This window comes from Hevea brasiliensis, chromosome 9 (genome assembly GCF_030052815.1).
Source record: "Hevea brasiliensis isolate MT/VB/25A 57/8 chromosome 9, ASM3005281v1, whole genome shotgun sequence".
In the NCBI taxonomy this organism is placed as follows: domain Eukaryota; kingdom Viridiplantae; phylum Streptophyta; class Magnoliopsida; order Malpighiales; family Euphorbiaceae; genus Hevea; species Hevea brasiliensis.
The window spans coordinates 9,265,814-9,278,179 of NC_079501.1; the positions used below are offsets into that span (position 1 = coordinate 9,265,814).

General features: G+C 37.5%; 1 long non-coding RNA gene and 1 pseudogene across 1 annotated transcript; both read right to left on the bottom strand.

Moving 5' to 3' along the window:
- Positions 1–962: 962 nt before the first annotated feature.
- LOC110665452 (light-inducible protein CPRF2-like) lies at positions 963–8,268 on the bottom strand (annotated as a pseudogene).
- A 1,384-nt stretch (positions 8,269–9,652) lies between these two features.
- On the bottom strand, positions 9,653–11,062 carry LOC131183354 (uncharacterized). Its single transcript, XR_009151472.1, has 3 exons — positions 10,976–11,062; positions 10,471–10,529; positions 9,653–9,916 (listed from the first exon to the last, which is right to left on the bottom strand). It is a non-coding gene; the product is annotated as an uncharacterized LOC131183354 (long non-coding RNA).
- Between the last annotated feature and the right edge of the window lie 1,304 nt (positions 11,063–12,366).

A 12,366-nucleotide genomic window follows, 5' to 3' on the forward strand; every position in this document is an offset into this window, starting at 1 on the left:
CTTGTAAAGTAGGCGTTTTTTTTTTTTTCAATTTTTAATGTTCTTTTTCATTTTTAATTGGAAACTAGATAACCCATTTAAATCCAACTAACTTAAATTGAATAAACATGGCCCGTTCTATTAAATTGAAACAATGGGGATACAATTCCAATTGTTTGTTACTGGGTCCCTTTTTTTCCAAGAAAAAAAAAAAAACCTAGCACCGTTCCTTCCCTTTGCCAGAAAGATGCATGCATGCGGAACAGCTACAGTACCCGATGCAGTATCAACTACGACTTGTCTCGTATCGCCTACAGGCTACAGGCACCTTGTTGAGGATAAGGCTCTGTTTGGATGAGGCGATGGAATGATAATTAATGAAAGGAAGAGGGAGGGTAAGGAAGAGGAAAGGTGAAGAGGATTATAATAAAAAAAATTTCAATGTTTGAAAAGGGGTGAATTAATGGAAAGGTAATGAAATGTAAGGTATATTCTTCATGTTTGGAAAGAGGTGAAAGAAGGATAAATAATTATTAAAAATATAAAAATATTATTTTTTATTAGATAATTTATTAAATGGTAAACTTATTATGATAAATCTTAAATTTACAAATAATAATGGTTAACTATAAATAAATCATAAAATTAATAAATTAAAATAATAATGCACAAATCTAACAAAGATTGAATAAAAAATAAATTATTTAGAAAAAAATAATAATTGAAGCAAACTATTGAAATAACAAATAAAAAAATGATAATTGAAGTATAATAATTACAGCAAACTATTTAAAAACAAATGATTGAAAGCAGAGAAATTATGTATGGTCACTTGAGAGAGAAGACATTTATTTGTAGTGATACGCTAGGCTTATTTTTAATTGGTATAATTCAATTTTTAATACGCTAAGCTTATTTTTAATTGGTATAATTCAATTTTTAATAAAAAATTAAGAATACAATAGAAAAATATAAAAAAGTAATTTTCAGCTCTCACCTCCCCCTGCTTGGGATATAAGAAAAATTGAGATTTGAGGAGTAAGGGAGAGTAAGCCTTATCCTCACTTACCCTTATCTTTGACTAGCTCACATCTTCCCAAATAGAGATATAATAGTTACTTACCCCTCATTACTCTTATTTACCCTTCTCTCACCCCACTCAAACAGAGCGTAAATTGTTCACTACGTGAGCACTCCCATATGTAAATGAAAAGAAGTTTGTAATGATCCATTAGGTGGAAGTACTTATTTGTAAGATAAATGAGAAGGCTTGATATAATTTGAAAATCCTATAATTATTTGAACCAATAATTGTACCATGAAGTAACCTTCTGCGAGCCCTGATATCAACCACCAGTAATGGGAGATGGGAGAAGCATCCGAGTCGGTTCTTATTATTATCCTTTGTAATTGGCTAAAAAAGCGTGTCCTTTTGCACATGCTGCAGTGGAGAATCGTCAGCCACAGCTTGCCCGCTAGCTGTTAACGGCCGCGTAAAGGGCATTCCACCAATATTACTTGTTCCATTATCACACCGAGGATTTGTGAGATGGAGAGGTTAAATTGTTGTTAGGGCAGCTATTGCTTAGTCCATGGAGAGGTGGAGCACTTGAGGGGATATATTAGGAACTGATCGGTGAAATAAATGGTTGTTGTTCGGTTGCCTCTGCACAGCAACTCTTGCAGATGCATCCGTTTGGCCAGCAACGAACTGCATCCCCACACTAGGCATGTTGGATCCTGCTAAAAGTACTGGGTTCAAATCTGTCGCTCGTTTAACTTGATCTTCAGCCATTTTGACCTGAAAGTTTATACAACACATTTGCCTGATAAATTTTTTCAATGAAAAAGAAAATTTATCAACAAAGCAAATCATGGCAGTTCATGACAAGGAATGAGATATACAGAAATTTCTGGACTAGAAATGAATTTACTTTTGACCAGTACTTCTGTGGCAACTAACGCAATTTCACAAACACCTGACATCAAGCAAACCAACCTCAATTACACAAACACCTGATATCAAGCAAACCAACTTCAATGTCAATAGCATTGACTTTCTTGGCTCCAACCATTTAGGAGGCATCACTTGGAGTCGGAGCAGACGTTTTCCTCAATATGATAATGCAAAACATACAAGAATTTGTACCAGCTCTGCTGAAACAGAAGTTTCCTTCTGCCATATTCACACATGGGCAAGCACACATTCAAGCATATGCAAAATCAGCTTTCATATGGCATCCTAAGATAACTTTGGTTTTTCATGATCTGATTAAGTTTCCATTTTTCACAAGCATCAGCAACAAGTCTTAAGTAAATAATTTAGTAATTTTCCAACACCCAACGGGAACCATAAAGTAATCGGCCAAATAAAAATCACATAATGCAGTAAGAATTTACCTTTGTCCTTAATGTTTCAATATTAACAGTCAAAATTCTATTGTCAGCAGAAGCCTCATCACATTTCTTATTTATGTCTGATAAGCGTGTCAGCAATGATGTGCACTCATCCCTCAGTTGACCAAACTATTAGATACCACATACATAAAATGATGTTCTCGAAGAGAAGCAAAAATTTATTAAGAAGAGTGAGAAAACAATGCCAGAGAAAAGCACTTGGCTAGACCTGTGCTTCAAGTTCATTTAGCTGTGCCTGTTTTCTTCTTCTTGAACGTCGGGCTGACTCCCGATTTGACTCCATCCTGGGTCACCATCACAACTTCAATAAATTAATTGAGAAAGGCCGTTTCTCTAATGTAACAAATATGATATAAACTAAGATATGAAAGAATTTGTTGATCCATTAAACTTAGAGACAGATTCCGCCCACAACCCTCGGGGAAAAGATAAAGAAACTCGCTCACTCTGTTACTCTGAACCTTTAGGTTCAAAAAACATAGTTGGAACTTTCCAAGGAAGCATTTAGGTAATGTTTTGAAAGGCAAAACAAGATACAAGTACAATTTGTCAGCCTGACATTCTCCCTTCTCAGAATGATACTTTGATGTAGTCGGTAATAGCAGAAGTATGATTTGTAGATCCCTTATACTATTACTTACAGAAGTAATTAAAAGGAAAAAGGCATACGAACTTGGAAAACAGAGAATACAAAGTGGTTTAAACAGTCTTCTGAAGCCACTAAAACCAAAAGAAAATAATCAAGACAGAATAAGAAAACATAAATACCTCATACCTCCTTGCACGTTTTTCATCAGCAGGATCCATATGTTCATTGGTTTCTATATCTCCATCAAGATCATCATTATCTGAATCTTCCCTTGAATATCCACTGGCTGTTTTCCTTGCTGGTACATACTGTTTTCTTTGTGTAGAAGGTAATGCTGGAAGGCGAAGTGATCCACCATCAGCCTCACTCTGTGCCTTTAAGATACCATTGCCATTACCTATAATAATCAAAACTCAGACATGGTATTGCTTGAAAAGATTATGATAAACTTTTAGAAAGTGAAGAGATAAATTGGTGCAAGAAAAAAACATAAAATGAATGCACAACTTTGCAGCAGTTAAATAACAGATATTATGTGCTAAATCATCATACATATAACAGTTCCATTCAATAAAATATGTGATAGCATGGTGTAGGTAATTACATTCAACTTACCTAACAAATGTGGTACCAAAGTGGAACATCTTTAAGCACCAGACATCAAAGGGCTATAAAAGGCAGTGCATTTTTTTAAGCGCATATGAGTTGATATATTTTTACTTGAACCTTAGCACAACTTAACTCAACTCAACTCAACCAAACCTTTATCCCAAAAATTTGGGGTCGGCTATATGGATTCACTTTCTTCACTCTAAACAATTTTGAGTTAAATCCTAAAAATATCTATATGGATTCACTTTCTTCACTTTCTTCAGATATTATGTACTACTCTCCTTCAAGTCAATTTAGGTCTACCCCTTTTTTTCTTTCTATCCTCTAACCTAATGTGCTCTACTTGTCTAACTGGAGCCTCCGTATGTCTACGCTTCACATGACCAAACCACCTCAATCTACCTTCTCTCAATTTATCCTCAATTGGCACCACTCTTACCTTTTCTCTAATACTCTCATTACGGACTTTATCTAGTCTAGTATGGCCACTCATCCACCTTAACATTCTCATCTCTGCAACTCTTATCTTATACACATACGACTCCTTCAGTGCCCAACACTCACTACCATATAACGTAGCTGGTCGTATGGCTATATAGTAAAATTTTCCTTTCAACTTATTGGGAATCTTGCGATCACATAAAACTCTCGTGGCACGTCTCCACTTCAACTATCCGGCTTTAATCCTATGACTAACATCCTTCTCACATCTCCCATCAACTTGAAGAACTGAGCCGAGATATTTAAAATGATTACTTTGGGACAGTAACACTCAATCCAAACTAACTCCTTCCCTATTACCAGTTTGGCCTTCACTGAACTTGCAATGCATGTATTCTGTCTTCATTCTACTTAACTTAAAGCCCTTTCACTCTAGAGTACTTCTCCAAAACTCTAGCTTTTTATTGACTCTTTCTCGCGTCTCATCTATCAGAACAATATCATCCGCAAACATCATGCACCAAGGAATATTCTCTTGTATATATTTCGTCAATTCATCTAAAACTAATATAAAAAGGTAAGGGTTTATAGCTGATCCTTGGTATAATCCAATTGAGATCAGAAAATCTAGTGTCCCCTACCACTGTGCGCACAATAGTAGTTGCTCATTCATACATATCTTTCAACACTTGTATGTACCTGATAGATACCCTCTTTTGTTCTAACACACACCATAAGACATCTTTTGGAACACTATCATAAGCCTTCTCCAAATCAATAAAAACTATGTGTAGATTTTTCTTCACATCTCTATATTTCTCCATCAAACTTCTAATGAAAAAGATCACTTTCATAGTTGAACGACCGGGCATAAAGCCAAATTGATTAAGAGAGATAGAAGTATCATGACGTAGTCGATGCTCCACAACTCTGTTCCACAACTTCATAGTATGGCTCATGAGTTTAATTCCCCTATAGTTTGAGCAACTCTGTATGTCTCCCTTATTTTTAAAAATAGGTACTAAAATACTCCTCCTCCATTCATCAGGCATTTTCTTTGAGTTTAGAATCTTATTAAATAATTTAGTTAACCATGCCACTCCTATATCTCCCAAACACTTCTACACTTCAATTGGTATTCCATCGGGTCCACAGGCTTTATCCACTTTCAGTCTCTTAAGTGCTTCCTTTACTTCTAAAAATCTAATCTTTCTAGTATAATTCACATTCTTTTCTATTGTTCTATAGTCTATATTCACACTATTACCATTTTGACTATTATTAAAGAGATCATTAAAATAATTTATCCATATTTCTTTAATGTCCTCATCTTTCACCAACACTTTTCCTTCTTTATCCTTAATGCACATAATTTGATTGAGATCTTGACATTTCCTTTCTCTCCTCCTTACTAATCTATAAATATCTTTCTCCCATTTTTTAGTTCCAAGTTTCTCATATAACTTTTCAAAGGCCCGTGCTCTTGCTCGACTAACTGTCTATTTTGCCTCTTTTTTTGCTATCTTGTACTGTTCATATGCCTCATTATTATCACATTTAGATAATTTCTTATATCATTCCCTTTCTCTCTTCACTGCCATTTGTACTTTCTCATTCCACCACCATCTCTCTTTTGAGAGTGGTCCATATCTTTTAGACTCTCCAAGTACTTTTCTAGCTACTTCTCTGATCTTTGATGCCATCTGTATCCACATATAATTGACCTCTATATCCAGCTTCCATGCTTCGGACTCGAGAAGCTCATTTTTGAACTTCACTTACTTTACTCCTTTGAATTCCCACCACTTTATTCGAGCTACACTATTTCTTCTTACCTTACTTGAATTGTTCCTAAACTTGACATCCAAGACCACTAACCGATGTTGATTTGTTAAAGCCTCTCCTGGAATGACCTTGCAATCCTTGCATAGAACTCTATTTGTTTTCTTAGTTAAGAGGAAGTCGATTTGGCTTCTATGTTGCCCACTTTTGAAAGTCACTAAATGTGACTCTCTTTTTATAAGATAGGTATTTGCTAGTATTAGGTCATATGCCATAGCAAAATCCAGGATGTTTTTTCCCTCTTCATTTCGACTACCAAAACCAAAACCTCCATGAACATTCTCATAACCTTGCCTATCACTTTCTACATGTCTATTCAAATCTCCACCAATGAAAACATTCCCTTCATTCAGTATGTTTTGCATTAAATCATCCATATCTTCCCAGAACCTTTATTTACTCTCACTATGTAGTCCTATTTGTGGGGTATAAGCACCAACTACATTTATTGTTTCTCCTTCTAGTACTAACTTTACTAGTATAATTCTATCTCCTACTTTTTTCACAGCTATTACAGCGTCTTTCAATGTCCTGTCTATGATTATGCCCACTCCGTTCTTGTTTCACTCCGTTCTTGTTTCTCTCATTTTCGGTAAACCACAGTTTGTATCCTGAATTACCCACTTCCTTGCTTTTCTCTCCTACCCATTTAGTCTCCTGAATGCAAGCAATATTCACGCTTCTCCTTTCCAAGGTATCCACAAGCTCCATTAATTTTCCAGTAAGTGATCCAACATTACAAGTACCAACCCTGATCCTCCTCCTATCCTGTTCCTTCCTAATTGGTTTCCTTCTATGATGTCTTCTATTGTTTTCTATGTCTATCTTGTGTTCTATTATCTGTTCTACTATCTGTCCTGTGTACTAACTTCTTTAAGCACACTCGTCCATGATGTGAGAATCTTTGCTCACTTAACACCACACCCGGGTGTTGGCATGGCGCGTCACTTTCGGTGAATGCATATTTCTCACTACACCCGAGCTCCAATGTAGCGCGTTGTAAGTAGAGGATGCCTCAACGTTTATATCATTTAAATCCATATCATAAGGTGTGACGAAACCCACAAATCGAAAAGTGAGCAAATGTAATGTTCATGACGAGATCAATCTACAAAACAATTAGTAAGATTATAGGTGAAGTTCACCCGGTGAACATGCACTGATGCACCACACAGCATATTGACTTTAGCGATTTTAATTAACAAGTAAAACTTTCGTGCATGCATTGCACTGCTTCTAAAACTTTGAACTCGACCTCAAGTTTCTGCAAGATTGTTCGCCTTACGCTGCAAGTTTCAACTGGTTAATTGTACTTCCTTCAAAATTTATCAAACAGAGATTCTCGTCCATAGCACTCTAATTTATCAACAAATTTATACAGTGATGTAGATAGATAGATAGATAGATCAGAAGCAAGCTCTTACCAGAAACTTGTGATCCTGACTGAAAATTCTTGGAAGCCACTCTTTGATCCTCAGCTAAGGAAGAAACGCCTTCAGGCTTTTCACTCAATTCATTCATTAACATTCGCAAAAATCCACCAAGCAAACATGTATCTCTAAAGTTACAATTGGTCAATACATATTTGTAATTTGTTAAGGAAAAAAAAAAAACAATGTACATGTACATTGATGTGTATCTAATATATGCAAATATACCCGAGACTTGCCCGCAGCCGCACAGGGAAGATCGAGTTGGAACTTGAGAAAAGCGTGGTAGTACTCCGAATCGGCCGGAGCCAATGAAGCGCGATCCAACGGCTGAGGAGGACGATCACGAGGAAGAGAAGCTGAAGGAGGAGGAGCAGGAATTTCAGGCTTTTCGATATCCACCATGTCATCATCACTATTCCGAGGCTTCGATGAAGTTGGTGATTGCGACACAGCGGAAGGAGCGGCGGTGTTTTCCCTAGCAGATGAGGAAGCAGGGGAAGGGAATTCTTCTAGCAGCTCCCACTCCGATGCACTACTACTTATTGCCAACGCATAAACGGGCACCGGAGGCTGCCATAACAGGTCGGAGAAATCGTCGACAGAAAATATACTATTCATCGGCTTTCTTTTTCTTTCCCTTCACTGATTTGTTTATCTTTCTCCTTCTCTAGTCTTTCTTTTTCTGTGTCCGCGAAAGGAAGGTTGGTTTGTTAATGCCATCTTTAGCTTTGCTTCGTCCTTATGTCAGAATAAGCAAATATCACGTGCTTTACACTGCACGGTGATATTAGAGTTGTTGACTGCCGCTTATGCGAGTAATAGTTGAAATTACATTTTTTACCCATATTGCAATGACACGTCGCTTCTGTGCATGAAAAACGGTGCGCTATGGTTGGTGTATGTCCGACCGTAGAAACCCACAAATCGAAAAGTAAATTTTAATCAACCGAACCGAAATAATAATAAAACTGAATCAAATTCAAACTGAAGTCGATAGGTTCTTAAGGCAGAGTCTCCATACGTAAAAATCACCAGCACAAAAACAAAAATACCAAATACAAAGGAAAATCAAGAGATTATTGTCGTCTATTGAATCCAGATGCAATTATTGGAAATGCAGGCCAAGCGACGACGAGCTCGAACCCAGAGGTGAACCCAAATTGTTGTTTGAGGAAACAAACCTAGATCCCGTTACGTGGCGAGATGGAGCATTAACCCAGATCACCTACTGCATGTGTGAAGACTTTGAAGAAAACACTGCTTGGTCATTGGGCAGTAAGATTTCTTGTATTTGGTAGAATAGCCTTTGTAGATGAACGGATGGGAAAATCAAAATGAGAGAAAAAAACAAAGGGAGGCAGGTGAATAATAACATTTAAAATGGAGGAAGGAATTATAAAATAAGGCATGAGGCAAAGAATGATGAAAGGGAAGGCATGAGGCTATTAGGATTTGAGGAAAGAAAATAAAGTGTAGGTTGTTATCTGAAGGCATGGAGTAGTGTGAGACTAAAAGGGAATGGAAAAAGAAACATTTTATATAAGAGCGCATAAAAATGACACAATTTGCTTGTAAAATTTGTTTAGTTTGATTAGTTTGGTTTTTTAATTGAATTAACTGAATCAAACTAAAAAAAATTTTTTTTTTTTTTAAATAAGAACTAAAACCAAATTGATCAATAGAAAAAATAAATAAAAAACTGAATTAAATTGGTTCAATTTAATTTTTCAATTAAAACCAACATATGCTCCTCTAATTATACAGTGCACCTAATATTTGTTTAAATTTTTTTAATGCAAAGATTATATTTTGTATTATTGTATTTACTTGTTAGATCATTAATTTTCAATATTTAGCAAATATCTATCATCAACAATAATTATATTTAGGTATTTTATATGATATCCATTATTATTTAATTTAAAAAAAAAAAAAGAAATATACATGAGTTAAGCCTTCACGTATCTTCTTGATTGAAGAAATGCGTTCATCGTATTCATTCAATTGCTATTGCAAACCCCAAAGTTAACTCTATCTTTCTCTCCCTTTCCTTCTTTTTTTCTTTTTTCGGTTTCTTTTCTGCTAGAGGATTAGGACCTCTCTTTCTTATTGAGTGGCGATTATCCTTGTGTCACGACCCAACCTATGGGCCGGACCGGCACTAGGACCTGGGCCAGCCTAAAGCCCCCGAGGCCCGTAGTAAGCCTTAACTATTCATTAACCCAACTCTAAGGCCCATTTGGGCCCAATTTCAAGAAAACAAACGGACAGAGTCCGGCCATAAAATAGACTTTCCAACGGGGAGTTTTTGACTCACCCGACCTGTAAACACAATAAATACTCAATTGGGGAGCTCAGCTCACCCTCCACATACTCATCAACATAAAATAAATGGGAGCTCAGCTCCCTCATCCAATCCATCAACATGCATAACATATTTAAGTTTACAGGTTCAACATGATAAAAATATTACAGACCAATTTCAAATAAATACTGCTAACACATGCGGAAATTCTAGGAGTAATTAAAATTACACAATATTGATAAACAACCTGCGAGGTAGAAAAGCAGGTTAACCCAAAACAAAATATCCTCCTGTGGCCTGTAAAAATTTTTGAACAGGAGTGAGCGTTCGACTCAGAGTAAAATATCAATCTTAACTATAATCTCTATAACTATCTCAACTAATGCAACTGTAGAGTGAAATGCAACATCAACACCATATTCACATCATAGCATCAAAAAGGTAATTTGGAGCACTCACACACTGTAACATCATTCATAGTATATGGAGCCGATCCTATACAACTCTCTTAAATCCAACTGGTGCGTGAAGAACTCATTTCGGACTTCCACTTAAATACCAAATCGGGTCCCAGTGAAGAACTCAAGCCGTGTCTACCCCAAGGACCGGTCCCGAAGAACTGCCGTGTCTACCCGTCCTATCCATAGTCCACACCACATCACACGCACGCCAACGCACGCACACCGCCTCCAAATTACCACGACAACACTCATGGCACATTAATGCTTATCAATGCAACATAATTCGTGCCTAGAGTTTAACTACATAAATATATGCATATAAGTGATGCATGGGCATCTTTGAACATATAATAATATCGAAATTACAGTTAAAATTAATATTTTACTCACAGACTTGACGACAAATCACTGTGGTGGCTGGGCGGAGGAAGAAGGCTGTCCCGGCTCACCTGACAATTACATTACATCTATTTAATAAATTTGACTCAATACAACAAAGAAAAGATCAAGGCACGCCCTAAGTCGTTTAAAATCCGGCAGAAGTCTCCCCTATACCTAGGACCTACCCAACCTGAAAAAGGGCTAAAAACGCACTTCTATATTCACAATCCATACATCAACAGTTCAATCATATCACACAGCCCCTCCTGGGCCCATCAAATCAATCATCCATCACAATGCGCAAAATTTCAATTTAGTCCTTATTATTGATCATTTTTGCAAAAACTGCCCAAACAAGCTCTAAAAATTATAAAACTTTGCCCCACGGTCCTTAGCAATATTACTAAGCTATTGCAAAAAGAATCGTAATTTTCTAAGCTACCACGAATATTTTATGGATTTTTAATCCTATTTAAGCACTAGAAAATTACGTAAAAACAAGGTTCGGGTTTACCTTTGCCGATTCCGACTTCGGGAACGCGCTCGGGACGTCTGACAATGGGGGCTAGCCAAAACCTCGGTCCAATTCGGAGACTTTTCCAGAACGGTCCGTTCGCCCAAATTTGCAACCCTATCAATCGCCGAATTTCCGCGAATCGAGGATACCTACACGAAGCCCATAACACGGGGTTAGTACATAAAATTTTCAGAATTTTCTAAGCTCATTTAATGCTCGGAAAACATCGCGAAGTTCCGTGGGACCCACCAAAAACATTGTCGGAAAATTTTGAAATTAATATCCCGAAGCCCTCGCCGAGTGGAGCGCATCGGTAGCCTCGGTTTTCTCGTGGGATTCACGGTTTAGAAATCTAGCCCAAAAGTCTAAATGCGCTAAAATATTCCCGAGCTCAAATCTGACAAAAAGATCGATGTATTTCGACGTTCTTGGTGTCTATGGAAAGCTCGCCGAGTAGATGGTTTTGGACACAAGACCCGGGTCCAATCGGTGACCGGATCGGCCGGATTTGGCCGAGGAAGTGAAGCGCGCCGCAGGGGGAGAATCGCGCGCTTTACTGCTCGCGGCCGCGGCCGGGACGGGAGGCGGCGCGGCGAGGAGGGTGCAGGGAGGCGCCGGCGGCAGGGGAGGGGAGGAGAGAGAAAAGAGAGAGAGAAGGGGAGTGCGTCGCGCGCGGGAGGAAGAGGAAGAAAAAGAGAAGAGACCGGTCCGATTCGACCGGTCCGATCCGGTCCGGTTCGATTCGGCCTGTTCGATTCGAAATACAAAATTTTTGAATTTTTATCGCCTCGGACCAAAACGAGGTCCAAAATTCAAAAATTCAAAACTAGAAAAATACGTTGACTCCAATATATTTTTAGTTTTGCCACGTGGTCTTTAAATTAATTTTTAAAAATCATCAAAGTTTATATTTTCGGAAAATCGAACCCGATTTTTAAAATCCGAAAAATCTCAAAAAAAATTCCTAAAATTCAAATAAAATTAAAATATCAAAAATACTCATAATTAATAAAATTTTGGGGTGTTACATTCTTCCCCCCTTACAGAAAATTCGTCCTCGAATTTTTACACAAGGCAGAATAAAACACATGATTATACATTGAACAAATACGGGTACTTGCTACGCATGTCCCGTTCTGACTCCCAGGTGCACTCTTCCACTGATTGACTCCTCCACAAAACCTTAACCATAGGGATCTGTTTAGATCTCAGCTGTCTCACTTGGTAGTCCACTATGGCTACAGTCCTCAAATGTCAAGTTCTCCTTTAGCTCTATCACATCCTTTGCAGACATGAGAAGGATCGGAATGTATTTCTGAGCATGGAGATGTGAAACACGGGTGAACGTGAGAAAGGTTGGGTGGTAGTTCCAACCGGTAGGCAATCGC